Source organism: Zea mays, unplaced genomic scaffold (assembly GCF_902167145.1).
Source record: "Zea mays cultivar B73 unplaced genomic scaffold, Zm-B73-REFERENCE-NAM-5.0 scaffold_399, whole genome shotgun sequence".
Taxonomy (NCBI): domain Eukaryota; kingdom Viridiplantae; phylum Streptophyta; class Magnoliopsida; order Poales; family Poaceae; genus Zea; species Zea mays.
In genome coordinates, this window is record NW_023367035.1 from 20,700 (window position 1) to 38,825 (window position 18,126).

General features: G+C 36.4%; 6 non-coding genes across 6 annotated transcripts; 3 read left to right on the forward strand and 3 right to left on the reverse strand.

Moving 5' to 3' along the window:
- Positions 1 to 5,588: 5,588 nt before the first annotated feature.
- Positions 5,589 to 5,659, forward strand: TRNAC-GCA (transfer RNA cysteine (anticodon GCA)). Its single transcript has one exon. It is a non-coding gene; the product is annotated as a tRNA-Cys (tRNA).
- A 3,000-nt stretch (positions 5,660 to 8,659) lies between these two features.
- TRNAD-GUC (transfer RNA aspartic acid (anticodon GUC)) lies at positions 8,660 to 8,733 on the reverse strand. Its single transcript has one exon. It is a non-coding gene; the product is annotated as a tRNA-Asp (tRNA).
- A 1,097-nt stretch (positions 8,734 to 9,830) lies between these two features.
- TRNAT-GGU (transfer RNA threonine (anticodon GGU)) lies at positions 9,831 to 9,902 on the reverse strand. The gene has a single exon. It is a non-coding gene; the product is annotated as a tRNA-Thr (tRNA).
- A 3,305-nt stretch (positions 9,903 to 13,207) lies between these two features.
- On the reverse strand, positions 13,208 to 13,278 carry TRNAG-GCC (transfer RNA glycine (anticodon GCC)). Its single transcript has one exon. It is a non-coding gene; the product is annotated as a tRNA-Gly (tRNA).
- A 756-nt stretch (positions 13,279 to 14,034) lies between these two features.
- Positions 14,035 to 14,122, forward strand: TRNAS-UGA (transfer RNA serine (anticodon UGA)). Its single transcript has one exon. It is a non-coding gene; the product is annotated as a tRNA-Ser (tRNA).
- A 3,565-nt stretch (positions 14,123 to 17,687) lies between these two features.
- Positions 17,688 to 17,775, forward strand: TRNAS-GCU (transfer RNA serine (anticodon GCU)). The gene has a single exon. It is a non-coding gene; the product is annotated as a tRNA-Ser (tRNA).
- The last annotated feature ends 351 nt before the right edge of the window (positions 17,776 to 18,126 follow it).

Below are 18,126 nucleotides of genomic sequence, written 5' to 3' on the forward strand. Positions count from 1 at the left end.
TGACCATCCCTCGTCGGTTGCCCGCGGGACCCACTATCAAGAAGTGTATCCACGGCTTCTTGTACCAATTTTTCCTGGCACATTACTAAATCTGCTGGTGCTAATTCACTTCTTTTTAATAGATAGGCAAGGTTGTTGTTCCGACGGATAACTCTCTTATAAAGTTCATTAATATCTGAAGTCACTACTTTATCCCCAGATCTATAAACAATGGGTCTCAATTCGGGAGGAAGAACCGGTAATAAGCACAAAACCATCCATTCTGGTTCTACATTTGTTTGAATAAAATGTTTCGCCAATTGCATGCGTCTAATCAAAAAAACTTTTCTTATTCGTCTTTTTCTATCTTCCCATTCATCTCCACTATACCCCTCGTCTTCTAATTCCTTCCATTCAACCAAAGAATTCTCTATAATAATTCGCAAATCTAAATCTGCTAATTGTTCTCTAATAGCGCCTGCTCCTGTTGCAATTTCCCCGATTTCGAAATGTTGCAAAGCCTGGGGTAGAAAAAAAGGGAGAAATACTGTGGTTACAGGATGAAATTTCATCTTCGAATAAACCCCGTAATCGTAAGAAAGTAGGTTTTTTAGCGCTGGGCCTAGCAAAAGAGAAATCACCATATACTAGGCCCTCCAATTTCTTAAGGGGTTTATCTAAAAGATTCGCAATATAACTAGGAAGACCTTTCAAATACCACACATGAGTCACTGGACATGCTAGTTTGATGTATCCCATTTGATATCTTCGTATCCGAGAATCAACAAATTCTACCCCGCATTTTTGGCAAAATCTATTCGTCTTCGTTTTCAGCTACGCTCGCTCGAGAGTTTCCACAAGCACAAAATTCCGCTTTTTATGGGTCCAAAGATTCTTTCGCAAAACAATCCATCTTTTTCTGGTTTATCGGTTTTATAATGAAAAGTGGAGGGCCTTGTGACTTCGCCAACGACTTCCCCATTAGGTAGGATTTTTTTAGCCCAAGCCTTTATTTGTTGAGGGGAAACGAGTCCAATTTGAAGTTGTTTATGTTTATATTGGTCAATCATAAAATAGAAATAAGAAAAAAATTTATATTTATTCCGATCAAACATCCTCCCTATTAACCTGGAAGTTCTTCTCAGATACAAGGAAATGGTTCAGTTCTAGAGCCAAAGATCGTAGTTCTCGAACGAGCACTCGAAAAGATTCTGGCGGATCCTCGTGATTAGGCACTCTTTTTCCCCAGATCGTAGCATTAAGTATTTCTTGGCGAGCTATAAGATGATCAGATTTATAAGTAAGTATCTCTTGTAAAATATGAGCAACACCAAATCCTTCTAAAGCCCAAACTTCCATTTCTCCTATTCGTTGTCCCCCTTGCTTGGCTCTTCCTCTAACGGGTTGTTGGGTAACAAGTGAGTAGGGCCCAGTAGAACGTCCATGAATTTTCTCATCAACTTGATGAATTAATTTTAAGATATAGGACCTTCCCTATTAGAACAGGCTGTTCGAAGGGATCTCCTGTTCTTCCATCAAATATTCTGCTTTTTCCCGGGTACTCGGGTTCAAATACCCATGGATTTTTTGTTTGTTTACTGGCTTCATATAATTCCGAAAACACAAGTTTTCTTGAAGCCTCTTGCTCATATCTCTCATCAAAGGGTGCTATTCTATAATGTTTCTTTAGCAGATCCCCTGCTAATCCGAGCGAGCTTTCAAATATTTGTCCCACATTCATTCGTGAGGGTACTCCTAAGGGATTGAAGACCATATCAACAAGGTGTTCCATCTGCAAATAGGGCATATCTTGCCTAGGGCAAAATTTTGGAAATGATCCCCTTATTCCCGTGTCTTCCAGCTACTTTATCCCCAACTTTGATTTCACGTTTCTGTAAAATATATACACGAACCATTATGTCAAAGGGTCCCTCTGGATCCATTTCACATCGATAACGCGCCCTCTTCCACCTATAGGTAGTTTGAGAGAAGTTTCTTTTGAAGTGGATACCTCAAGACCAAAAATAGCCCGTAATAATCCAGCTTCCGCGATATAGGACGATTCGCTCGCTATCTGAGGCGTTAATTTACCTACTAAAATATCGCCAGTTTCTACCCAGGATCCCAACCTTACAACTCCATTTCTGTCCAAATTGCGAAGTAAATGTTCTTCTAGATGTGGTATTTGTTTAGTGATTTTTTCAGCGGAGCCTTGGCTTGTCGTATCCGTCTGAATTTCATATTTTCGGATGTGAAAAGAAGTATAAATATCCTCATATACCAAACGTTCACTAATTAGTACTGCGTCTTCAAAATTGTAACCCTCCCAGGGCATATAAGCTACTAAAACGTTTTTTTCCTAAAGCAAGTTCCCCGCCAACTGTAGCTGCTCCCTCCGCTAAAAATTTGCCCTTTTTTAATGGATTTACCCCGCGGAACCCGAGGTTTTTGGTGCATACAAGTATTTTTGTTAGAGCGCCGATGGGCAACTAAAGGAATACTTATGGTCTTCCCACTACTTGATAAAAGGATCTTGTGACTATCACTAGAAATGATCTTTCCCTCGCGTTGGGCTATAACGGAAACCCTCGAATCTAGAGCTGTTTGGCGTTCCAATCCAGTTCCAACAATGCACTTCTCGGACCGAGAAGTGGAACTGCTTGGCGCTGCATATTAGAACTCATTAAAGCCCGATTCGCATCATTATGCTCAATAAAAGGAATGAGAGAACCTCCAATAGAAAAATATTGGAAAGGAAAAATACTTCTAACATGAATCTGTTCCCATGCAATAGTCAGGAATTCTTGACGGTATCTAGCTGGAACAACCTGTTCTTCCTGAATACCCTGATTCAAGGACAAAGAATTTCCTGCTGCTATCATATAATATTCATCTCTATTTGGTGATAAATAAACTACCTGTCTCTCTTTTTTTTCTTTTGCTTTCTCAGATATTTCATAAAACGGACTCTCTATAGATCCCCACCAGTGATCAATTCTCGCATGAATAGCTAACGATCCGGTAAGTCCAACATTGATTCCTTCGGACGTGTCAATTGGACAAATACGCCCATAGTGACTCGGATGAATATCTCGGCTCCGAAAACTTGCAGTTCTCCCCGTCAATCCTCCTGGACCCAAACAACTCACTTTTCGCCCATGAACCGTTTGTGTCAATGGATTGGTTTGATCAAAAACTTGAGCTAAGGGGTATGTGCCAAAAAAGGTCTCATAAGTAGTTATTAATAAAATCGAAGTTGAAGTTGGAGTTACCAAAGTTTGTGGAGTCGGTTTCGATTGACGTATGAATACTCTACGGATAGTTTTTTTGAACCGCATGTTGTAAACGGCCAAGAGCCAGTCCGAATTGATCTTGTAACAGATCTGCAACCGAACGAATACGTTTATTTTTCAAGTGATTCATATCGTCATCGTCAAGTATACCCGTTCCAAATTTCATTCCAATCAAATGATCCGTAGCGGCCAATACATCTCGTGGTAACAAGAATGTATTGTTCTGAGGGATATCAAGATTCAGTCTCCGATTCATATTTCGTCGACCAACTCTTCCTAATTCACATTTTGTTGAAAAAATTTCTTTTGTAATTCCTCGCATAAGGACTCCGAAAATACCAGGTCCCCACCTACACAAGCAAATTGTTGATAAAACTCCAAAATAGCTTTTTCTTTTGACTCAATCCTCTTCTTCTCCTTAGCATTCGGGAAAGACAAGAAAATTTCGGGGTAGGAAACATTATCTAAAATTTCTCTTAGATTCGAACCCATAGCTGATGATAGAACTAAAATAGATATCTTTTGTTTTCTACTCACGCGAGCCCATATCCTTTCTTTTTTATCAATTGCTAATTCCGACCTTCCTCCCCAATCTGATATTATAGTCCCGGTATATATAGAAATTCCCTTATGGTCTAATTCCGAGCGGTAGTAAATACCAGGACTTAGCAATATTTGATTGATCACAATTCGGTATATTCCATTTATTATAAAGGTTCCTAAGGAATTCATTATAGGAATGTTTCCAATAGAAATGGTTTCCTTTTGCACATCGAAACCAAAAATTAATCTCGCGGATACATATAATTCGGAAGAATAGGTGAGTGATTCATACACAGCATTCCTTTCTTTTATCGAGGGTTCTAGCAATTGATATCCTTTCGCAAATAATTGAAATGCAATTTCGTGATCTGGATCTTTAATTGTGGGAAACTTCTCAAGTTCTTCCGCCAAGCCTTGATTAATGAATCTACAAAATCCCTCGAATTGGATCTGACTAAATCCGGGTATTGTGGACATTCCCTCATTTCCATTCCGGAGCATTTGAATCTTAAGTTTCCTATTTATAGAAGAAAAATTCCATTATCAGCTCACTCTTCATCAATCCCTACGGATCAATCTAGCAATCATGGAATCCATATTCTGTTTACTGAATCACATGAAATTCTAGGGAACTCCACATACGTATTTCATATATGTATTTCATACATATGAATAGAGACGATTTCGACGAAAGTTCGAATTTAGCAGGGGTTGAAATGGAATAAAAATGAATTGATAAAACAGTCCTAGAAAAAAATTCTGCCACTGAAACTTTATGATATTCTAAAAAGATTGGATAGCAAAGATTTCTCGTTTTTATCTCCTTTCTATGAAAGGGATAAAGCCATAAGAATTATAAGCACTAGAAAGTTTGACTTTAGTTCGATTTAGAATAGCACGCTTAGTTTCTTTTTCAAAAAGAATTTGAAGGGTCTTTTTTGTTTCGTAGTAGTAGAATTTGCTAGAAAATAAAGGATTTCGTTGTAGAATCCTAAAATAAAGATAAAGTACTTTATTTTTTAAGTACTTGCCAATCTAGTTATCCACCTATCTACATATCCTTTCTTTTATCGTAATTGCACTTAGGTGGGCCAAGAAGGCCTGGCTATAATCTATATCAGAGCAAATTCCCTCTTTTTTTTTTATTCAAGATATTTAATACAATGAAAAATTAAAGCACGATTCCCCATAGGAATATGTACATAAGGGGGATCTGTAGATAATAATGCTGTTCGGACCTGGAGTTTCCCTATATACAGATTAGGGAAACATTTATTCTTATTCTATTTTATTATGCCATTCAAAATAATGGGGGGGAATACCGATTTAAGAGTCGTTCACTACTGCAATTCAAAAAATAATAATAATAATATTATATTTATTATATTATTATATTATAGTTTTATTTTATTATATTATAGTTAATTATATTATTATATTCTAATTTTATTATATTATAGTTAATGGTTCTAATTTGTTCTGAATTTTGCAGCCTGCGACTGGAAATCCACTTTTTCTTCTTTTCTTCTTTGTCATCTCAATAGAATAGAAAGAAGCGGGAAGTTTTCTAGTGTTAGCAATGTGTGTTTTAAGATAGAATCCATCGAGGAGAATAAGCGAAACTGGATCCAAAAAAGCAGAAATCTATTTTTTGAAAAAGATTCTAAAAAGTAAGTAGAATTAGATTCAAGATAAAAGAAAAAAAGGTTTTAGTAATTAGTAAAAAATGTGAATGAATACTTGCTCTTTTCTCGATTTTAGATCGGATTTTTTGGCGGCATGGCCAAGTGGTAAGGCAGGGGACTGCAAATCCTTTACCCCCAGTTCAAATCTGGGTGCCGCCTGATCAATAAAATACTTAGGATTATAGTACTGATCAAACTCGACAAATTCGTACCCCCCTAAGTTGGGGCACGAGAGTAACTAGGTTTGGCGATACTGGATTTTGAGAATCCATACCATAGTTCTACCCTCAAACTAGGGTTTGTTTTGTGGGCAGTGGCCCAAACGGCTACCAATAGGGATGAGGTAGCGTTTCCTTATTCTTTTATTAATTTAAATCGATTCGATTCGGGAATTTAAAACTACGAGACTAAGATGTCAGAAATCTTCGTAGCCAAAGGTCCCTAAGGGGCATTCTTTTTTCAATCTAAGATTGAAGAAGGGACTTTGCGAAGAAATAGAAAGACTTCCTAATTATCATACATTTTATTTATCGTACATCTTACTACATACACTTTATCGTACATCTTACTACATACACTTCGTACATCTTATGCTACCTACATACACTAAAGTAAAGGCTACTGATTCTGTCGAGAATTAGATTGAATAGGCTGATCAAAAATCAATTTTTGGATTGTGGATAAGACCTCCTTACTCTTTCATAGAAAGATAGAAAGCGGGGCAGCAGTAGGGTTTAGGTCAAAAATAAAAATAAACATGGGTAAGTTAGGTATCCAATAAATATTTATCTATCCTAATTTTATGGTGTATTCTTACGTCCTTTGCTTATAAAAAAGGTAACAAACGAAAGAAAAAATCTCTCTATTCCCGCGTCTTCTATTCAGAGCATCCCCTACTCTTTTTTAGGGAAAGAGCGATGTATCATATTTCTACTTAATGCTCTCCAATTCTACCAGAAATCATATAAGAATTTGTTAGGAGTAAATTCCTTTAACGGATTCATCCATAGTCTTAGGGCAGAATGGCCTTTTGACTCTGTACCCTTGATTCCACTATGATTATTGATCAATAGTAGAAGAATTCTTTCATAGAAATAGGAGACATAATTTACATGGATATAGTAAGTCTCACTTGGGCTGCTTTAATGGTAGTCTTTACATTTTCTCTTTCGCTAGTAGTATGGGGGAGGAGTGGACTCTAGGGATACTACCAATTGATTGAGTAGTCGAATTGTAGTATCAACTCTTTTCTTTAATTGATCGTTTTGCATTAATAATTTTGCCAAACTTTATTTTTTCTCTCTTTCTTTAGTTTTGTTTCACTCTTGTAAGAAACTCTTTTAAGAAAGTAAGAAAGAGTCGTTCTATTCCAGTATAATAGAATAGAAAGGGCGATTATAGTAATTCATAACTTCTATTCTACTAGAAATTATGAGTAAAAAGAAAGTTCTATACATAAGAAAATTAGAACATAAGAAAATTAGACTTTCTTACACGAAGCTATTCACAATATATCGCACATTTTCCATTTATACTATTTTCTTATTCTTAGAAAATTTTTGATGTTCTTTTTTTTTTTTTTTTGAAGGATCTCGATTGAAGCATCTCGCACCTTTTTTAAGCATGAAAGATTCGTAGGTTTTTCCTTTTACTTTTTTTCTTTTACTATAATCTATTCTAGTCTATTCTCGTATTATTTTTCTCCCCCTCCTTGGATTCTTTCAATGAAGAATTATCTTCGATTTTTTGATTTTGACTGATTGAAATTAAGTGGATGCAGTGAAAAAAGAAGTTGAATTAGACTACTATTTCAATCTACTAATCGATTCTATGTAGATTCAAGATAATATAATAGAAAGAATCTAAAGTGTGGTAGAAAAAACTATATGTAGTTCTTTCTACCACACTTTATGATTCCAACCAGACCCTTTCATTTAAGACTTGGATTTTTTTATTTTCTTTAATCCCTTTTTCATTTCTTCAATGATTAATTGGAATTCCAATTAATCATTTTGACTGGCTGTTTTTACATAAATAATAAGTAAAAAGGCAGTAGGAACTAGAATGAACAATGCTGTAGCAATAAATGCGAGAATATTTACTTCCATAACCTCTTTATTTATTTATTTTTTTCACAATAACTCGGGATGTAATCCCATGGAGAGGAAAAAGGGGTATCCTGTAAATTCAAGGGGAGGACTTGCATTCTGATAATACTGAATCAATTCAATATTATGAATATTGCATCTATCAAATCAATTCATGGTGGATAGTGGAATAATATAACATAGGAAGATCTCTTATCCATACTAAGACCAAAATAGGTTTTTTGATTGGATTCGAAACCCCCTCTATTCTTTTTTCATTCTTTTCTACTTTTGCTTTTCTATATGTATAACCCAAAATCTTTCTTATCTTATCCAATTTCACTTCCTTTTTCTTATAGTTATACATACAATTATGTATGTATTATATGACCAACTTTCTATGGGTCACATAGACATCCCAATAAGCAGTAGAAGTAGAAATGAGATGGAGAAAAGAGGATCTTAAATAAAAAGGATCCCATATTTAAATTTAGGAAAAAGAGCGTTTGCTTGGTTTTTATTTTATTAGGTTACTATCCATATACGCTTTTTGGGGTCTAAAGATGAGAGCAAATCCATAAAAAAAGGAGTCGGCAAATGGAGTGAGAATGAGGTGGATTCTTTCCAATTATATACACAAACAAAGTTGGAACTAGAAAATGGAAGGGGTGCGGTTTAACCCCCAAAAAGTAACTAATTAGATGAAATTCATTCTCTAACAATAAACGAATACGGTTTATGTATGGATTCCGGTAAAATACCGGTACTCGATTTCATAAGAGTCGAATAGGAAGTTAAGATGAGGGTGGTATCATCATAAAAATGGAGTAGTATCCTAAATTATACTAATCCACGTATGATATGTATGCCTTTCCTTATCAACCGGAAGTAGTGCAAAAAAATTCTATACTGCACTGCTCTCTTTTTACTGAGAAATGCAAAAAAATAAAAGTGAAGTAAGGGTGCCCCATAGATATTTGATCTTGCCTCCTGTCCCCCCCCCCCCCTTTTTTCATCAAAAATTTCCATGAAAAAAGAAAAGATGAATTTGTCCATTCATTGAACCCTAGTTCGGGACTGACGGGGCTCGAACCCGCAGCTTCCGCCTTGACAGGGCGGTGCTCTGACCAATTGAACTACAATCCCTGCGGGGTGTATGGCATGCCTATTCTTAAATAGAAGATTCGATCCGTCTGTCGTGCTCTAAGAAATAGACGAATCATATACTACATACCCGCATATCCTATGCGGGTATAGTGAGAGTGGCATAACTAGTATGTTGCGATTTTTTATCCCTAAAAATAAACGATAATCCGCTTTTCCATAAGAAAAGCTCTTTTCTTTGTCTTTTCTTTGTAAGACAAAGAATCAGAGAGATACGGATTAGAAATCAATTTCCCCGTTTCTCTTTATCCTTTATTTCTATAGATAATACATCTTTTTTCTTCCATAAAAAAAATAGATTTAGTTCATATTCACGAAGCCCTAAATTTTTGGGCCGAGCTGGATTTGAACCAGCGTAGACATATCGTCAACGAATTTACAGTCCGTCCCCCATTAACCGCTCGGGCATCGACCCCAGGAAGAATTTTTTCTAGGCTTTTTGATAATCTATGATTAACCTCTTTTTATAATACTCCCTACCCCCAGGGGAAGTCGAATCCCCGCTGCCTCCTTGAAAGAGAGATGTCCTGAACCACTAGACGATGGGGGCATCACTAGACGATAGCACCATATACAACCACTCGTCATTATACTATAATGATAGTATGAGCAGTTTTTTGGAATTGTCAATATACTCTTCGAACTAGATCAAAGAAAAGAGTCTTTACTACTTTTCTGTTATGCTTTCATAGGATTTTTTTTAGTTGATGGTTAGGTTAATTCACGGATCATCCCCTACTTTTTAAGCTTTTTAAGGTTAAGGAAATTCGTTTAAAGGGTATAGAATACGAATAGACTAATAAAAAGGAATCTAAATTAGTTCAGTACAGGTATTGATTGCTATAACAGGAAAAAGAGTCCAATTTCATTTTTTTTTGTAATTTTAACTCTGTGCTTCGTTTAGTGTTCAGACCAAAAATGTGGGCATCTCGCACTAAACTAAGTCATAAAATTGCAAAAAAAAAAAAAATGGGGACATTTTCAAAAAAGAAATGAATGAATTTAGTAGAAAAGTACTTTATCGGATTCGAACCGATGACTTCTGTCTTACCAAGGCATTATTCTACCACTAAGCGAAAAGCCCTTTATCGGATTTGAACCGATGACTTATGCCTTACCATGGCATTACTCTACCACTGAGTTAAAAGGGCTTTTTATTCAATAATTAGCCACTTTCATTTACCATTATGGGTCTACTGCATAATGTACATATTACATGTATATATTAATGTACATAATATATGTATATATAGAGATATGTAGAGATTTTCTTTTCTATATATCGAGATCGAGATATCGAAGTTTATTTATGGCGAGGTTTAAAATCTTGAGAAAATTAAGAAAAATAAGAAAATCTTTCATATTATCTCTTATCACTTGCACAAAGTATAGGTATTTATTATTATATAAATAAATACATATACATATCATGTATAATAAAATACATGAACAGAGAATTGACACACCCAAAAATTATTATATATATCGGATACACTTGAAGAGGCTAAGTTCATAGGTATGTAAACACGATCTCGTACGACTCACCAAACCAAAGTCCGGAAGTTCCATTTTTTTTGTTAAGAAGAGAACAAAATATGTATCAATTGTTGAATCGGATACAACAATGGGCCAAAAAGGCCAAAGGGGCAATAAGAACTGCTGTTAAAAAATGATAAACTTTTTTTTTTATCTTTAGGCTATTCACTTTTCACGTGCTCAGAATGTTCTGCAGAATTAGGGACTTTTTTCTTCTATTGGCTGATCTTATGATGAGAACTTTCTCCATTTATGTTTTATTTCCCCTAATTCTAATTGGGTGGGGTATAAAGGAATTTGCGCTCTTCATATACCCCTATGGCTGGATAGTAATTTTCAGTGATATACTTCTTATCTGTTTTGGTGAGAGATTGAAACAATTTTTAGCAGGCATCTTTTGGAAAAACTTTCGAGTTCAAAACTTTTTCATTTTTCTTAAAAGTTTTGGACGGATTTGTTGAAACGATTTTCAACAGGTACCCCTTGGAAATGGGGGTACTTGACTATTCTACAAGGATATAGTGGATTTGGAACAAACTATGTTGGAGTTTTATCAACAATTTTATTCTAAAAAAAAGGGTTGGGAGTCGAATTTATACTGCAGAGTATCAAAATTATACTACTGCCTGTCCAACAAAAAATAAAAAGCATATCCTACCATACCTAACTCCTCCAGGTTCAGGGTTTTCCGTTTCCGAACACTAGGAAAAGGGAGGATTCTAGATTTTCGATCCTAGGGTTAAAAGGAAGGGGATAGATACCCAATATGATTCTTAGGAGGAACGTTTGGTAATGGTTCTCTATGCTCTTTTTTTATGTGTTCTTAGTTCTATTCATCTTCTTTGATTCTTTTTAAACAAGAATCTAATAAACTAGAATTGAGCGGAAAAGAAGAGAGGAAATTAGGAAATGGAGAGGATCGACTAACCAGCGATTCGTATCTGCTTTTCTTTTTAAGTATTACTCTTTGTTGCTTCTCTCAAGCGATAGACGAAGTCTATGAAAAATTTTGGAAAGTCATCTCACTCCTTCCCTATGGCTCGCACTTCATGATACGTGGAGGAAGAAAACATCTTTCGCAATTTCTTTGTTCAATTCTGAACAAAAAAGAAAAGGAAGAAAGGGATTTATGGGGACTGTACTGCCTTTATATCTCTTAGTATATATTGTAGGAATAATTAACGATTCCTTACAACAGTCTGGCACATTTACGTCCTCACAAATAATGATCCTGTAGTCATAACCGTAGAATAGATTCCTAATCGAAATGCATACATTTGGTTCATACGCTATTGGTATGGTAAGAAGAGATGTATTTTACAGACTAGAGAGGGGCTATCTAAATCCTAAAGTAAAGGTCCGCGATTGAAGTACCAACCGCCCACCGCCATGAACTTTCTCCTTTGATTCGATAAGGTGGAATTAGCCTCCTTCTCGAATGGCTACCCTTGACAAAGGGTAGCATTGGTATCATAATCTACATGTAGCGGGTATAGTTTAGTGGTAAAAGTGTGATTCGTTCTATTAATAACTGAATTTGAAATGATATACTTAAGGCATCCTTAAGTTTTTTTATATTCATATTTCCGATGAAAACTTTAGTTCTTATAAAGGATTTAATCCTTTTCCTCTCAATAGCATATTGAGGAAGAATATACATTCTCCCGATTAGTATCCAAAGACTAATTGAATTTGCATCTAAAATACAAATTCGATTATGAGTACGTAGTCGCGAAGCATAATTTTGCATTGGATTAAGTATTCCGATAAGTATTCCGATTGAATAAATATGAGTAAAGGATCTATGGATGAAGATACAAAAAAGGTTATTTCCAATCGTAACTAAATCTTCTTTTGTTTTGTAGGAAATGGAAGCCCAATAGCTAAAAAACGATGGTTTTGGTTTACTAGAACCATCAGTATATTATATTGTTTCAGCTCGGTGGAAACCCAACTCTTTTCCTCAGGATCTCTTGAATGAAATTAGGGAACGAAGTAAGTAGATTAGATAGATATTTAGGAGAATTTCTATCTCCTATTCTATAGGGATCATCTAGAAGCGGAGAGCTTTGGTTCCATTCAGACAGAAAAGCTGACATAGATGTTAAGTGGTGAGAATATCCATAAAGGAGCCGAATGAAATCAAAATTTCATGTTCGGTTTTGAATTAGAGACGTCAAAAATAATCAACCAACGTCGACTATAACCCCTAGCCTTCCAAGCTAACGATGCGGGTTCGATTCCCGCTACCCGCTCCATTCTGTATAAAAAGACTATTCCATTTGTTTGTCTAGACATGGTAGAGACTTGTATTCCACCTTTTTCTTTCGTCCACCAGTTTTCGGCCCTACAGAGCGGAGTAGAGCAGTTTTGTAGCTCACGAGGCTCATAACCTTGAGGTCACGGGTTCGATTCCCGTCTCCGCACTTAGCAGTCCGTATAAATGGACTATTCTATTTGTATATATATGATAGAGGGCTATATCCAACCCTTTTTTTTTATTTAGCAGGCAGAAAAAAAAAAAAAAAAAATGAAAGAAAAGCATAGCCTATCCCCCTTTCAAAACCGTTTGTCTCTTGTTTGTCTCGGCGAATCCCCGGTTTAGGGAACTTTCTTAGAAAGTTGGATTTGCACCCTCGAAGCACTCTTTTTTTTTTGAGTCGGGTGCAAAGGAAGGATAAGATAGGAAGGGGTACAGTACTAGACTAACAACTACTTAATTTAATATTCATTTAATATTAAATAGTAATTTAATAGAAGTAGTTAAGTAGTCATTTACTATAATAATTTACTATATTAAAAATAAATATATATAATTTACTATAATATAAACTATAATATTAAATATAAACTATAATATTAAGTAGTTAAGTAGTCAACTAGACTGAATTTTTATCATAGCACCTTACTAAATTAAGCTGGCGAGCGACGGGAATCGAACCCGTATCTTCTCCTTGGCAAGGAGATGTTTTACCACTGAACTACGCTCGCTACATTGAACTACGCTTGCTACGTCCTATATTTTATAGGGTATATCCACCTGGGTCGACCGTCTATGTCTGGGTCGACCGTCTATGTCTGGGTCGACCGTTTCATTTTCTATTAGAGTTTTCTTTTTATTAACTGTCTATCAATCAATATTCTAATGGCAATAGAATTTCATAATAATGAAAGAGAAGAGGTAATAATTCGGAACGAAAATAGCATTTTAATGTGTATAAAATCCTAATTTTTTCGAAAAAGGGCCTTTTCTTTTTATTTATTTTGTATCGGGTTACTAAATACTAAACAAATTCAAGAAATAAGAGAATTCAGAATAGCTACCAGGAAAGACTAATCCAATCCATAATGATGTACCGGAAAATACAACGTTTTTATTATTTGACCAACCATCAGGAGAAGCAAATACAAGGGGTACACTAATTACTAAAACTGAGGAAGTCGCAATTAATGCAAAAAACAGCTAATTGGAAAGCAATACTTCATATTTATAATCCTCCAAACTACCTTCAAATAAAGTTGACTACATATTTCTATTTGATCCCTCACTTAATCAAAATTGTATGAAAATACAAGAAGTAGGAGGGGTTTAATCATGAATCCATTGATTCTTCTTTTTTATTAAAACTTTTTTCCTTACCGCTTATACAGAGATATATTGAAAGTGGACTTGCATCTGAGATGAGTTAGTAGATCATTTCATATAGCTATGTTCTATTTGTAGGAATAAAATAGGGATTGGGCTGTGGAGAGATGGCTGAGTGGTTGATAGCTCCGGTCTTGAAAACCGGTATAGTTCTAGGAACTATCGAGGGTTCGAATCCCTCTCTCTCCTTTTGTATATTGAATACATTTGCTTCTTTCTATCTATGTTTTTCTTTGTGCAGCCCCCCTTATATCATTCTTTCATAAAAAAGCATGAATGGCTCGGCTAGATGGAATAACCGAGCCAGAACAGAAAAAAACTAGAACAGGTATAAATAAAAAATCTTAGTTAAGAGGGGTCATGTAAAGAACAGGTTCCAAATCGCGATCAATTCCCTTTTCAAAGCCTGCTGCAGCAGCTCGGGCTCTTCCTGCATGCCACAAATGGCCCACAAAAAAGAAGAATCCTAGAACAAAATGGGAGGTCGCTAACCAACTTCTAGGGGAGACATAATTAACAGCATTGATCTCGGTAGCTACGCCACCCACGGAATTTAAAGAGCCTAAAGGAGCATGGGTCATATATTCTGCTGAACGTCGTTCTTGCCAAGGTTGGATGTCTTTTTTTCAACCTACTCAAGTCCAAACCGTTGGGGCCCCTTAGAGGTTCTAACCACGGAGCACGAAGGTCCCAAAAACGCATAGTTTCCCCTCCAAAAATAACCTCTCCGTTGGGGAACGCATTAGATATTTACCTAAACCCGTCGGTCCTTGGGCAGACCCTACATTAGCTCCAAGACGCTGGTCTCTAACTAGAAAAGTAAATGCTTGAGCTTGAGAAGCTTCTGGTCCAGTGGGCCCGTAAAACTCACTTGGATAAGCCGTATTATTGAACCAGACAAAACAACAAGCGATAAAACCAAAAACAGATAAAGCACCTAAACTATAAGACAAGTAAGCTTCGCCAGACCATACAAATGCACGGCGAGCCCATGCAAAGGGTTTGGTTAAGATATGCCAAATTCCGCCAAGTACACAAATGGAACCCAACCATACATGTCCCCCAATTATATCTTCTAAATCATCCACACTAACAATCCATCCTTCTCCCCCAAAAGGGGATTTTAGTAAATAACCAAATATAACACCGGGGCTAAGGGTCAAATTGGTAATTTTTCTTACAATCCCCCCCCCCGGGGGCCCAGGTATCATATACGCCGCCAAATAAAGAGCCTTGAGTACTAGAAGAAAAGCACCTAGACCTAACAAAATTAAGTGAATACCCAAAATTGTAGTCATTTTATTTCTATCTTTCCATACATAACCAAAGAATGGAAAAGATTCTTCAAGAGTCTCGGGTCCCAGAAGCGCGTGATAAATGCCACCGAAGCCTAAGACTGCGGAGGAAATTAAGTGAAGTACTCCGGATACAAAGTAAGGAAAAGTATCTAGAACTTCTCCCCCCCGGCCCTACTCCCCAACCTAGAGTAGCTAAGTGCGGAAGTAAAATCAACCCTTGTTCATACATGGGCTTTTTCTGGTACGAAATGGGCCACTTCAAATAGGTTCATTGCTCCGGCCCAGAATACGATTAATCCGGCATGGGCTACATGAGCTCCAAGTAGTTTACCGGACAAATTGATAAGTCTGGCATTCCCAGCCCACCAAGCAAAGCCGGTGGTTTCTTGGTCACGACCAGCTAAAACGAAAGTTCCATTAAAGAGCGTTTCCACGTGGTAGAACCTCCTCAGGGAATATAAGATTTTCATGAGGCTGATCCTGAGCTGCCATCCACGCACGAATACCCTCGTTTTAAAAGAATATTTTTGGTGTAGAAAGTCCTCAAATTCAGGATCTTCCGCTGCACGGATTTCCTGGGAAACGAAGTCATAGGCACGTAGGTTCAGAGCCAGACCAACTACGCCAATAGCACTCATCCATAAACCGGTGACGGGTACAAATAGCATAAAGAAATGTAACCAACGTTTATTGGAAAAAGCAACACCAAAGATTTGGGACCAAAAGCGGTTAGCAGTGACCATTGAATAAGTTTCTTCAGCTTGAGTGGGTTAAAAGCACGGAAGGTATTTGCACCATCGCCATCTTCGAATAGAGTGTTTTCTACGGTAGCCCCGTGGATAGCGCATAGCAGAGCTGCGCCTAATACTCCGGCAACTCCCATCATATGAAATGGGTTCAACGTCCAATTATGAAATCCTTGGAAGAAAAGGATGAACCGAATATAGCTGCTACGCCAAAACTCGGCGCAAAGAACCAACCAGATTGTCCCAGTGGATAAATAAGGAATACGGAAACAAAAACAGCGATTGGACCAGAGAATGAAATTGCATTATAAGGCCGCAATTGAACAGACCGAGCAAGTTCAAATTGACGTAGCATGAAACCTATTAGTGCAAAAGCTCCATGGAGAGCGACAAAAGTCCAAAGACCACCTAATTGACACCAACGAGTAAAATCTCCCTGTGCTTCCGGTCCCCATAGTAGCAACAAAGAGTGTGCCTAAACTATTGGCAGGTGTGGAAACCGCCGCGGTTAAGAAATTGCAACCTTCCAAATAGGAACTAGCCAATCCATGGGTATACCAAGAAGTTACAAAAGTAGTCCCTGTAAACCAACCCCCTAAAGCGAAATAAGCACAAGGAAAGAGCAATAAGCCGGACCATCCTACAAAAACGAAACGGTCCCTTCGTAACCAGTCGTCCATAATATCAAATAGATCGTTTTCTTCTTTAGTAACTCTACCAACGGCTATAGTCATAGTGATCCTCCTATTCAATTACTTCAACCATTTTCGAGCACCTCATATTACTTCCAGGGCATACGATAGTTTGATTATCTGTGGACGATTTCTTTCTCGTTCAATGCCCTTTTTCAGTCGTCTCGAAGATAGAAATTTTGCATTTTTATCTATGGGGTCACAACCCAGGTCGTGCTAAATCCACAAATTTCATTTAATTCATTTTTCTTATACTATAGAAAAGAAATAAAGAAATAAACATTTGAATTCAGCATTATTCCATGATTTCTATTTCAAAGCCCATTTTTTAAGGGAAAACCCCTCTTTTCTCATTCGCTCTCTATTGCATGGGTGGAAGAACAAAAATGGAATTCTGAAAAAAAAAAGAAGATATTGAAAGAAAAATTGACTTTTGAAACCCTTTATTTATTATGTGTAACGGAAAAGAGTTGCGATTTCTTCTTATTCCTATAGAACGTCTAGTAACAAGAATATGAAATCGTAAATAGCGAAAAATTCTTGCCTTGCGCGATCTAAGTCTAAGGAAATACAAAAATGCGCTTATACACCAATTCATCCACATCGAATTTATATATCAGAATAGCAGATAGAGGCATTATTCAAGGGGTCAGGTCTACTTACTTTATCTTTCTTTCCCATTTTATTGTGGGTTTGATAAGAACCTTTTTGCTTTGTGGATAAATAAAAAAAAGAGTTTTTTTTTTAACCCGCTTGTTTTATTCTAACAAATTCTATATGGAACTGCCCGCTGAAGAGAAAAAAGATCTGATTGTCTTTCAGCCTATATCGAATTTTGGAAAGAAAAAACCAGAATTTTCTTCTTTTTTTTATTAACATTAAGAAAAAAGAATATAATTAAAATGGAATTGGCAATATAATTTTTATGCACTTTTGAAATGAAAGAAAAAGGAAGGATTTTTGACAATCGTTATTTCTTGCCTCTGCCATATCATGAAAACCTTTCGATTTGGAACGGGGAGAGATGGCTGAGTGGACTAAAGCGGCGGATTGCTAATCCGTTGTACAATTTTTTTGTACCGAGGGTTCGAATCCCTCTCTTTCCGCCCCCTCGGATCATTTGGGACTTTCGAATTGTAAGGAATTCTGACCCCCGGATTTTCTCATAAATAAATGTACGAAATAAATCCAATTTAAATTTATAAGAAAAAATTCCAAAAAATTTTTGATTTTTACTCCTCACGCCCAGATTACGTCCTGGGTCATTAGATAAGAATCCAAAGATAAAGAGGGAAACAAAGAATATCACTACTGTATAAACAAAAAGTTTGAGAGTAAGCATTACATAATCTCCAAAATTTTTTTTGTTAAGGAATAGATTACCCATTTTTCCTTACCACACGGATCCACTAGGATGGGGTTTTCTTTATTTTGACACCTAAAATGCAAAAATCAAT